Source organism: Echinops telfairi, unplaced genomic scaffold (genome assembly GCF_000313985.2).
Source record: "Echinops telfairi isolate 266 unplaced genomic scaffold, ASM31398v2 ScPeMD7_23;HRSCAF=83, whole genome shotgun sequence".
Lineage (NCBI taxonomy): Eukaryota > Metazoa > Chordata > Mammalia > Afrosoricida > Tenrecidae > Echinops > Echinops telfairi.
In genome coordinates this window covers 194,220-206,454 of record NW_022103920.1, presented here as the reverse complement: position 1 = coordinate 206,454, position 12,235 = coordinate 194,220, and the positions used below count along the sequence as shown (strand labels likewise).

The window sequence follows — 12,235 nt, the reverse complement described above, 5'->3', positions numbered from 1 at the left end:
CATATATTTATAGGTTTAGTATTAAGGTAGCAGATGGACATTGGGCCTCTACTCAATGCAAGAACACTTTGTTCTATTAAACTGGCATTCCATGATGCTTACCTGCCTGACACAATCACTGAAGACAAAGCAGGTGCACAAGCAAATGTGGTGAAGAAAGCTGATGGTGCCCGCCTGTCAAAAGATATAACATCTGGGGGTCTTAAAGGCTTGAAGATAAACAAGCAGCCATCTAGCTAAGAAGCAACAAAGCCCACATGGACGAAGCACACCGGCCTGTGTAATTATGAGATGTCGATAGGATCAGTAATCAAAGAGCAAAAATTCATATCATTTTAAATGAGGGGGAGTACGGAGTGGAGACCCAAAACCCATCTGTAGGCCACTGGACATCCCCTTACGGAAGGGTTGTGGGGAGGAGACAAGCCAGTCAGGGTGCAGTATAGCACCGATGAAATCTTTAATGTTTCATCTCCCCCATTATCATGTTCCCAATTCTACCTTACAATCTGGCTAGACTGGCACAGATAAGAACTGGAAACACAGGGAATCCAGGACAGATAACCCCCTCAGGACCAACAATGAGAGTAGCCATACCAGGAGGGTAAGGGGAAGGTGGGGGAGAAAGGGGGACTGATCACAATGATCTACATATAACCTCCTCCCTGGGGGATTGACAACAGAAAAGTGGGTGAAGGGAGACATCAGACAGTGTAAGACATTAAAAAATTATATTTTATAAGTTATCAATGGCTCGTGAGGGAGGGAGGGGGTGGGGGAAAATGAGAAGCTGATACCAAGGGCTCAAGTAGAAAGACAATGTTTTGAGAATGATGATGGCAACACATGTGCTTGACACAATGGTTGTATGTATGGATTGTGATAAGAGTTGTATGGGCCCCCAATAAAATTATTTTTAAAAACAAATTAATTAAAAATTAAAAAGAAAGAAAGTCCTATAAATAGTTCCAGGTCTGTTTGTTGACCTTTAGGCGTGTTTTCCGGTCGAGTATGATGGGCTGCCATGCCCTGGCCTCAAAATCTATTTTGGAATTCCCCAGGGACTTCACTGCTCTGCTCCCCTTGCTGCTCTGTGGCACACCCTTAGCGTTTGCCCCGGTGTGGTGGGGTCAGCTCAGGCACAATTCCCACACGGTGCCTCCAGTGTTGTCCCTCGCAGCGCTGTGGGTCAGTGAGGGACATCCTGTCTTGTGATGGGGCTGGCCCTATGGTCCTTTCTGTGCACTGGCTGCTCTGAGCAGGAATAGTGTCCTCGGGGCTTGGTGGGCCAGATGTGCTCCACTCTCTCTCCTTCCCTCTTCTTTGCTCCCATGTGCTCTGATCACATGCGCGCCGGGGAGGGGAGGGGGTGTCCCCGTAGTTGGGATTGGGGGTGGCCCCGCTCTGCAGTTACTCTTTGATATAAAGTTCTCTCTTACACATATGAGTGTCCACGCCTTTGTTTCTCTAGGCAACTCTAACACAGGAAATCCAAGTGCACAACTAGCTGCCTTTCGTGTTGTTGAAGAAAGGTCTTTGCTTTGAACAAGTTGTTGGTTTTACAAAACTCTGTCATGCAATCTCTAGCTTCATTTCTATCCCCACGTCAATGTCTTTCAACTACTATTCCTTCCCATTTCCACACTTCACATTCCAGTTGTCAATAATTATCAATACATCTTTTTTGGGTAACAGCCTTGTTTTATTATGTACACGATTCAAACAAGCAACCCACCTGCTCTGTAAAGGGAAGGTTCCGGCTTTTCCCTGAGCCCCCAAAGAATACAAGAATATAAACAAGAGCCTCTGGGCACCCTGAGGGGGAGCAGTGTGGACTCCCCACTGTTTGCCCAGCCTCACCGTCACCGGTCATGGAAACCCCTTCTTGGCGTCACACTTGGCTTGAGCTGCTCTGGCCCAGGAGGAGGCCTCCGTGGGGATAAGTCATTGTACTTCCATCTGATTCTTATGATCCATGAAGGGCTGCCACTCGTCTGGGTAAAAACGTTTGTAGGTATTGGTCTTATTCCAAATCTGCTCCAGGGGATCTTGATAGTAATTCTTCTCATCCTGGGCCTTGGCCTTGTAGGCCTCCCGTGTTTCCCACCGTGTAGCGAATGTAGCTGAACAGGTCCTGTGACAGAGAATGGCCCTTCTTTTCGGGGAGTCTGGTTTCGCCTCCAGCTTATTCAACACGTAAGGCTTCCGCAAGAGCGCCTTCTGCCTCTCCTCGTGCACCGCCACGGCATGCACCTTTCTTTTTCGGAGGGGCACGGCCTCGCCTCGTTGGGGTCCATGGGCAGCCCCATTTCAGCAGGCATGTTGGACGTGAGAGCACTCGAAGGGCAGCACAGCCCGGTGGAGCATCCCGATTCACCCGCTGTCGTTGACATTGTAACCGCATTTCTGCCTCCGGGCTGTACCCTTGGCCTTGGACATCGCGGTGATCACAGGACCAACAGTTCAGACTCAGGGTCTCTCATGAACAGCACCTTGGTAACAGATGCTTTCTTATCAATACATCTTGATTGCAGGTTGGATGTATGTTTGCCTGAAGTTGTTGGTAGAATTCCTCAGTTTCTTCACGAGCTTTCGTGGTTGGCGCATACATTCGATCAATAGTTGTATTGATTGGGTTTCCTTGAAGGGGGATAGGTATCATCAGACAGCATGTGAAGTTTCAGTGACGTAGCTTCCAGCAGCACAGCAAACGTGGTAGGTAGATAGTTACAAATAGCCACAATCATTCTACATTATGATACCATTAGAAGGTAAGATGCAGGGTACTCTACTAATATATGATTGGAGTATCTAAGCTGGCTGGGGCCATAAGAAGGGACAGTTGAGCCATTTAATGGCACACTGTTAAGGTAAAATACTTGTGGACGTCAGTAGGCAAATGTAGGGGGCACCCATCAGGGCCAAGACAGCTGTTTTCATGAGGCCACCAGTCATGGACGCGAAGCCACCTTCCCTCCCTTTGTCCACAGAAGCTGGCGTTGCGTTTCCACTCCTGCTTGGGTGTGGCCTCTGCACAGTAAGGTGAGACAGCGAAGGCAGGTGACCCGTCTTGGTCATTGTGCCGCCCTCTGGGGTCTCCATCACTGTGCCCCCCCTTTGGGGTCTCGGTCACAGTGGCCTCCCCGGGGTCTCAGTCACTGTGCCCCGCTCCCCGGAGTCTTGATCACTGTGGCTCCCCCTTCAGGGGTCTCAGTCACTGTGACCCCCCTCTGAGGCAGCCTCTGTAGTTCCCATGGGTGTGCTCCTTCTCCCGATCTGCTTTCAGGCTCTCTGAGAGAAGGGGCCCTTCTGGGCACCAGGAGCCAGTGTGCACCGCATGCCCAGCCCCTAAGAGACACATGCTCTTGTAGCCCCTCCCTCCCTCCTTGGCAGTGGGACGCGTCTGGCTCTGGACGACGGACCAGCAGAGCAGGGACCCGGTCTCACCCCCACCGCATCTGCCCTCTTGCTTCCTTGGTGGTTGGGGCTCGTCCCACCTCTGGCTTTGCCAAGAGCCCTCGCTGGCATAGTTGTTCGTACCTGGAGCCCCAGCTTGGCACCCTCGGTAGACTGCTGCTCTCTTAGCTGGAGCCCACCCCGATGACTGCCACCTCCATCCACCCTGTGGTCACATGCTGAACACACACTGGTCTGGGTCAACGACACTGGTCTGAACTGTAGAAGGGGTCAGGGTGAAGGAGAAAGGTCTGGAGGGCTCTGGGGCTTGGGCCAGGTGGATTCCTCATCGGCGCCCCACCAGCAGGAGCTGCCAACCAGCCAGCTGCTTCCTCTGGGGACTCAGCAAAGGGCTCCATCTCCCGAATGAGGACTGAGTCTGTTGTGAGGCCAGGACAGGCCACTCCCAGACTGAGAAGGCGGGAGCATGCCTCTGCCCACGGCCAGTAAGGGTCAACTCACGAAGATGACCCGGGGGTGTCCTGCTCAGTAAAGAGCCACCGGAACCGGAAGTACTGCCACCACACCTTGCTCCCTCGTGCCCTTCAGGGGGTGCCACAGTACCTCTTCCCCCAGCACAGACAGTGTCACCCTCTTGCAGCAAGGGGGCTTATCCATTTCTCCTACCAGACGTGTGATCCCTGTTGGGCAGCGACCTGCCGTCCAGCTCTAACTGTGGACACCTGTCTTTACTTTCATAATGCTGTTGTTCCTCTCTGCCTTATTGTCCACCTCAGCTGATTTGGGAGGTCAGCATGTGTCTTAGTCTGAGTAGACTAGAGAAACAAGTTCATCGACTCATATGTGTATAAGAAAGAGCTTTAATAAACGAACAATTGTACATTAAGAAAACATCCCAGTCCAGATCAAGTCCATAACTCCAATATTAGCCCATATGTCTGATAGCAATCTATAAATTCCCCTTCAGACTCATGCAACACATGTCCTTTAATGCCAAATCCAGGAAGATCACAAACTGGTGGGTGGAAAGTCTTGTGGGTCCAGTGGCAGTGGAAGCATCTCAGTGTTGGCGTGGGTCTCCACGTGGCTCCTCCAGCCTCAAGGCTCTGGCTGCCATCAGCCTAGCTCCATGTGGCTTGTCAACAGGAATGTCTCACGGGCAGTGTCTGTATGTCCCGCCTCCAGTGAGCTATTTACCTCCTGAGTTAGTTAATTGTGCCAGCCTGGCCGGTAATCACATGTGGTGCTGGTTGAAAGGCGGAGGGATAAATGGGTGGTGAAGCCTCGCCTTTCTAGTTCTCGGGTCTCTTGTTTTGTGATGGTTGCACCGGGTGCAGCTGCCTTAGCAGTTCCCTGCTTCAGCTTGCAAGATTGACTTCCTACAAGACATCCCCAAGAAGAAGCTACATGGACCTATCCCGATGCAGCCCTGAGTGCTGGAGCAGCCATGTGGAGACCCCTGCTACTGCTGAGATGCTTGTTCATTCACTGACTCAGCTTTCCTCCTGCAGTCGGCATCATTGCCTCTGTTTTGTGAGGTGGAGGACTTTGTGAACTGGTTTTGGGTTAATGGGTTAATGTTGGACTTGTGGGCTTGGGCAGCATTGGGTTGGGATGTTTTTGTGATGCACATTTTCTTTACATAAAACTCTCTCTTATACATAAGTCATTGTGGATTTGTTTCTCCTAAGTACCCAGACTAATACACCTCCATAGAGCCTCCAAAATGAGGTCATCAAGCTGCCACCTGATTGACAGGCTAAACTCCACCCCTTCATTCTTCAGTCTAAAGTTGACACCAGATTGTGTAACTGCCACAGCATGCCTCGCATTGTTTTCAAACTCCTACGTATTCCACATGCTGCCTTGGCTGAGACTTATCCCAGTGCTGGCACAAGTTCCAGTAAATCTGAGAAAATCTTTGGGAAATCTGTAGGAGGTCAGGGGTGGAAGGCAGGTGCACAGAAGGTGTGTGGCCTGCCTGAGGGGCTACTCTGAGGAGAAGAGCCCTTCAGGGCCTGGCCTGTGTGTGGTCCAAGCACCAGGCAATCGACACCAGGCTACCCCTGGTCCAATGCCTAGTGTCCCCTGTGCTCAGTGTGGCCACCTGGGTGGGAAGATGGTGGCCAAGAAGAGTAACAACATCACAAGGGTGTTGCTGAAATGTGAGAGAAACGAAAACATCTGAAACAAATGTGGTTGACAAAGTGGGTGTGGTAGTTACATAATCTGTTGTCAACTTGAGACTGAAGAGTGAAGGGGTGGAGTTAGCCTGTCAATCAGGTCGCAGCTTGATGACCTCATTTGGAGGTGCTAAGGAGATAAATATCTCCCTGGAGGCAGGACACAGACTTACTCCCTATGAGATATTCCTGTTGACAAGCCACATGGAGCTGTGCTAGAGCCCTGGAGCTGAAAGAGCCATGCGGAGACCCCTGCCAGTGCTGAGATGCTTCCACTGCCACTGGATCCATAAGACTTCCCACCCACTGGCCTGCGATCTTCCTGCATTCAGCATCATTGCATGTGCTGTGTGAGTCTAAAGAGGAATTTATAGATTGGTATCTGACATATGGGCTAATATCGCCTGGGATGTTTTTTTATTATTCAATTGCTCTTGCATATAAAGCTCTTTCTTATACACATATGAGTGTCTATGAATTTGTTTCTCTAGTCTGCCCAGACTAGCACAATGGGTGAAAGGCTGGGCGGTGTTTCAGATTTGGAACAGACACTGTGTGGTGACTGGGATCTGAGGGAAGGAGGGAAAGGTGGGTAGCTCAGTAGCAAATATCAGGAAAGGCTTCCTGAAGAACCTGGAAACTAAAAGAAAACCGGGAAGGCTAAGATGAAGCTCTGTCTGCGCTGGATTCTAAAGGAAAGGGCCACCTCGGAAGGAGGGGAAATGGAAGAAATGGGGGTCACTACATGTACATACTGCACATTAAAAGATCCCCACTTGCACTTGTGATGAAATGAAATTGGATAAATCTGGCTCTTCAGTCCATGTGTTTACTCCTCCCACCAAATGATTGGAGAGGGTGGGACCTGCAAATGAGGTGTGTGAAACATGCACCGAGGAGATTGGTCAGTCTTGCCACTCCTCGGTGTGTAGGAGACCGGCTTAGAAGCAGAGAGGAGAGAGAATTCCTGGGACCATCAAGGAAAAAGAGCCACCAACAGAGCATGTTTTGAGATCCCTGCCTGAATTTTTGGAGGTCATGATACAGAGAGATCAGAGGCACAGGGATAAAAGGACTGAACTACTGAGACCATGTGGTAGTGGGCCAGAGTGGCAGGTGGCTTGTGGACCCACAGAGGCACAGACCTCTTGACCCACTCTTAACCCATTATTAACTCTCTGGTCTATTTCTTCTTATAGCTTTTGCTCAACAATTATTTTATGTACACACACACACACATACACATACACATTCATTGCCATCAATTCAATTCCAATTTTTTATGATCCCATAGGACAGAGTAGACTTGCCCCTTTGGGTTTCCAAGACTGCATATCTTTGTGGGAGTAGAAAACGTCATCTTTCTCCCACAGAGAGGCTGATAGTTTTGAACTGCTGAACTTGCATTGGGTTAGCAGCCTGATGCATAACTTACCACACCACCAGGACTCCCTAAACACACACACACACTTTTAAAAAATCCAAACTGAGCTCACATTATATATATACTTGTCATATAATTTGCTTTTTCTTCCCCTTAAAAAACAAATGATCATTTAAGCATCTTTATATGTGTTGGGGGAAAGCTCAGTTTGTTCCTTAGGTTAACGGGACAGGACCAACACATTTCATGGCCCAAGGTCATGGAAGGATGCTGACAGCTCATCCCGGGGAGTTGATTGAAGCGACTGTTGGCCTGTCTCTGCCTGAGATAGATACTTTGCCTCCTGCTCCCTGGCAAAGGCTGCAGAAAGCAGCCACCTGCAAGCTTATCAGTTTCTTCATTTTCCAAGGCTCATCCTCCCCTCTGTCTTTGAACAGCCCCGACTAAAGAGCTAATGTTTCTTTGTATGCCTCAAGAATTGTAAATTGGCTTTTGTGTAATCCTGGCACAAGCATGCTGGCTACAGGACTTAAAGACAATATACGCTTACCCCTAACAAAGCTCTGGTCTCTGGAGTATCTATACTGCTGGGACCCCTAAGTTCCAACTGCATCTGTCCTTATTTATACGTTTTCTTCTTGCAAATCGTACCCCTCTAGAATCTATCCAATGTGCAAGATAAGAGCTGGTCTCTACATTATCTTGCAATACGATAGTACTTTGAACTGTTGATCTTTTACTGTTTTATTTTATTCTGTTCTTGAATGTGAAGTGCCCTGGTGGCATAGTGGTTACAAGTCGGGCTATGATCCTCAAGGTCCACAGTTCAAAACTACCAGCCTCTCTGTGGGAGGAAGACAGGACTTTCTACTTCCATAAACAGTTACAGTCTCGGAAAATTCACAAAGGCAATTCTATCTTGCCCTATAGTCGCTATGAGTCTGCCTCGCCTGGATGGCGGTGAGCGTGAGTTATTCTAGCATGTACCATAATGTTTTTAACCAGTCCCTGTGGTTGAAGATTTGAGTGGCTTTCAACTTACTGCTAAAACAAAACAAAAAGCTACGATGGCTCTGCAAACACACAAGTCTTTATAGGGCCCTGGTGACCAAATGGGCTATATGCTGGGCTGCTACCCACAAATCAGCGGGTCAAAACCAGCAGATGATCCACAGGAGAAAGACGAGGCTTTCTATTCATGTGAAGCTTCACCGTGATGGGAACCCACGGGGCCAGTTCTCCTCTCTCCTGTAGGGTTGCTATGCGTTGAAATGGGCTCAATGACAGTGGGTTGAGTTTGGAGTTTTATGCATTTGCATCATTCCTGAGGGATAAACTAATAGGAATGGAGCTGTAGAGTATCGCTTTTCCTAAGTAACGTTTTTAATTACAAAAGCAATATGTTCAATGCAGAAAAGTTGAAAAAAATTTAAATGTATTCAAAGTTAAATCATGTATAATTACACTCAGACACACACTGCCATTTCAATTGGTGAATCATCATGAACATCATCAAGTCATTAAAGGACCTTCCAGACCCGGGTTCTGAACCCCCTTTCAGCACAGCTTGTTCCCCACCCACTCCTGTGCCTGGTGTGTAGGGTTCCCTGGATAAGTTGAAGCCGGTGGGGGGGGGCTGGGGGGGCTGCTAGAGCACATCAAAGTGATAGGGGAAAGACTAAGAGAAAGAGTTGCCCAGGAGCCCTGAAGTGTCAACACAGTTATACCTCCCTGTTGGGGCAGGTGTAGTCAGGGACAGAGCATTTGCTATAGATAAAGACTTCTCTGGTTCAAGTGCAGGTGCCCCACAAGTCTCACTTTTAACCTTGCTCCTCTCAAATCAAGACACCTTGTATTACATCATGAAGAAGGATGAAGAGGCAGGTCAAAAGTAACCAACTGCTTCTTAGACATTCACATTCAAGTTGACCCCCTCCACTCCTGCAGGGGTTGACACTGAGATCTTACTTCTCATACGTGTGAGCACCCCAGAGAGGGGCTGGGGAGAGTAAAGTCAGAAGGAGCATCATGGTGAGGTGTTGGCTTTCTGAGATCGGAGGCTATGTCCCCAATGTTCTAGGTCCTTAGGGGTGAACACTGCTTCAGACTCCATCTTGCCTTTCTGGAAGCAGGACCCACAGCGGAGGATTCCAGGAGATCTACGGGACTAAGGCCAAGGAATGAACCTGGTAGAGGAAGTTACCTGGGGCTCCTACAGGACCTGACTGATCCTTCTCTCTCCTCCACGAAGGCAGGTTGAGAATCATGGGACCCATCAATGGAAAGGAGGCTGGAATCATGAGACCCAAATCATGGAGTAACAGTAAGGACAAGTAAGGAGCAGCTAGATTTGCACCTTTCCATGTGTTCTTAAAAGTTCTTTTCATCTTAATTATCTAATAAATACTTTCACCTCTGTAATTACATTAGAACTCATGTAGCACAATGAGCTATTCTCTGATTTCCAGCCAGCCCAGGAAACCTGCTCTACTGCAAATGGAATTTCCTTCCTCACAATGTCCACCTTTTCCCATGTGGTGGTAGCCTTTCATGCCTTTGCCCAACATCCTCTGCATCCACCCACCCACCCATTCATCCACCGGCGTCCATCCATCCATTCATCCATCCATCCATCCATCCATCCATCCATCCATCCATCCACAGCTGAGAATATGAGGCTAACAGTCAAAGGAGTCTCAGTGAAAATGTAGGCACCTGTCGCAGTGGAAACAGTGAGGGGTCTCTGTGGAAACACCACCATCAGATTGCAAATGCAGAGGTCTCTAGAAATGTGGGCATCCCAGTGAACACATGCGCAGCAAAGGAGGTAGGAGCGTCTCAGTGGAAACACTGGACTCTCTGGAAACACCTTGCTGGCATCTCCATGGAGATGTGGTATCTCACTGGAAGTGTGGGTGTGGCCTTGAAAACATGGCCCTTACAGTGGAAGGCCTTTGGACTAACCTACAGCAATGGTCCCCAGCCTGGGCTGCCTATTGCAGTCATCCGGGGTGAGACAGGAAGGCAAGGGGTGTGCACATATTAAAACAAACGTTTACCAGCTTCACCTCAGACCTCTCGAGTCAGATTGTTTGGGAGTGAGATCCAGGGGCTCTATATTTAACAAGTTCTTCAGATGATTATAATGATTCAGAACTGAGAGCCACTCATTTGGTTTGCTGCACTGTGTCACACACTTGTAAAGAGAGGCCGTAATTCAGAGACATGTCCCAGCACATGCATCTGATTAGCAATAGAATCATGAGAGCCCACATTGTGCATTCACTACACATATCTCTAGCGGGGTGCACTGGCTTTGAAAATCACTTCTTGCTGAGACCACTTCTCCTCCATCACCACCACCACCACCACCCCAGAGGAAAGTTGTATGTTCATCGGTGCTATGCTGCACCCTGACGACGACCCTTCCTTAAGGGGATGTCCAGTTGCCTACAGATGGGTTTTGGGTCTCCACTCCGCACTCCCCCTTATTCACAATGATATGATTTTTTATTCTTTGATGCCTGATACCTGATCCCATCGACACCTCGTTGGGCAATGATTTTTTAAAGAGCTGATTGGAAGCTCTTTAAAGTCTCCCATATATGTGGGAGACTTTTATCTTACCACCACCACCACCACCACCACCTTTCTTCCCAGAACATTTGTTCCAAATTCTCCCTCTAGTTCTCTCTACTCCACCATCACGTTCACTGGCTGGATTCTGCTTTCTTTTCCATCTCCCACGTTTCCCTCCTCTTTCTCCCCAAGTGCATGGCCTTGAACCTTCAAGGATTCCTGGGAGCCATTGTTGTCAAGCTGGTTCCAACTCACAGTAACCTGATGTATCAGAGAACGAAACACTGCCTGGTCCTGCACCGTCCTCACAGTAGTCCTCATGTTGAGCCCACTGTTGCAGCCACGGTGTCCTTCCATCTCCCCGATGGGCTTTCTCCTTTTCACTGGCCTTCTCCTTTCAGGTCTAAGTACTCCTGACCACATGTCCAAAGCACGCAAGACAAAGTCTCACCACCCTCAGTTCTAAGGAGCATTTTTGGCTGTACTTCTATCCCTGTGTGTTTCATCTGGTGAGGTCCATGGGCATAGTCACTGCTTATGTGGTTGGAAAAGGTATTTGTAATAAAGAAGTCCTTGGTCTTGCAAAATTCTCTAATGTGATCTCCATCCCTATCACCAAGGCCATATTTTCCAGTTACTATTCCTTCCTCTCTGTTACTGACCTTTGCATTCCAATCACCAATTAGTATCGGTGCCTCATGATCACATCATATTTGATCAATTTGAGACTGTGGGCAGGGGTAGAATTATTCAATTTCCTCATCACTAGCATTAGAGGTTGGTATGTAGATTTGAATAAGAGTTGCATAAACTGGATATCTTTGTAAGTGTGTAATTTCCTATCACAGACAACACTGTATTTCTAGATTGATCTTGAGTTGTTCTTTATGATGAAGAAATTACTTATTCATTCCTAGCAAAGTAAACTGTATGATTGCCCAATTCGAATGGACAATATCAGTCTATTTCAGCTCACTAATGTCTAGAATATCAATCTTTATGCATTCTACTTCACTTTTGACACTACCCAATTTTCCTAGATTCATAGTTTGTACGGTTCACATTCTCACTGTCAATGGCTTCTGCTCATTTTGAGTCAAGCTCCATCAGCAAGGTCCTAAAAGTTTTACTCCACCCACATCCTAATGACTGATTCTACTTTAGGAAGGCAGCTCTTGAGGGGCTGGCCCCATTACCAACTGGGTGCAAGGCACCACCCTCCCCCAGGGGGAATTCACTCCAGAGGACTGCATTGAAGCTGCAGCTCCGGAAGAGGAGAAGGGAGACTGGTCTGGTGGGAGCGCATGTGAGCCAATGAGGGGGGAAGGGGAAGAAAAGGAAACAGTGGAGCACATCCTGGCTCGCTGAGCCCTGGGGACAATGTGCCTGTTCAGACAGCGCTGCACGGAGATGACCACGGGGCCGGCCCCACCACGGGACACAGCGTTCCTCGCTGACCCATCGCACCACTGGGGACAGCACTGGAGACAGGGAATTGCGCCCGCCATGAGCTCACCACGAATGCCAGCCCCTGGGGGCATGCATCAGAGCAGTGGGTGGGGGGGAGCAGAGCAGTGAGGTCCTCAGGGATAGAGGCGGTGCTGGGGCATGGCACCCCATCAGACTTGACTGGAAAGCACACGTGAAAGAAAACAAACAGACCCTGAACTAT

The 12,235-nt window shown here is 48.7% G+C and overlaps 1 pseudogene; it reads right to left on the bottom strand.

Annotated features, from left to right (window-relative positions):
• Positions 1-1,944: 1,944 nt before the first annotated feature.
• LOC101659370 lies at positions 1,945-2,439 on the bottom strand (annotated as a pseudogene).
• Between the last annotated feature and the right edge of the window lie 9,796 nt (positions 2,440-12,235).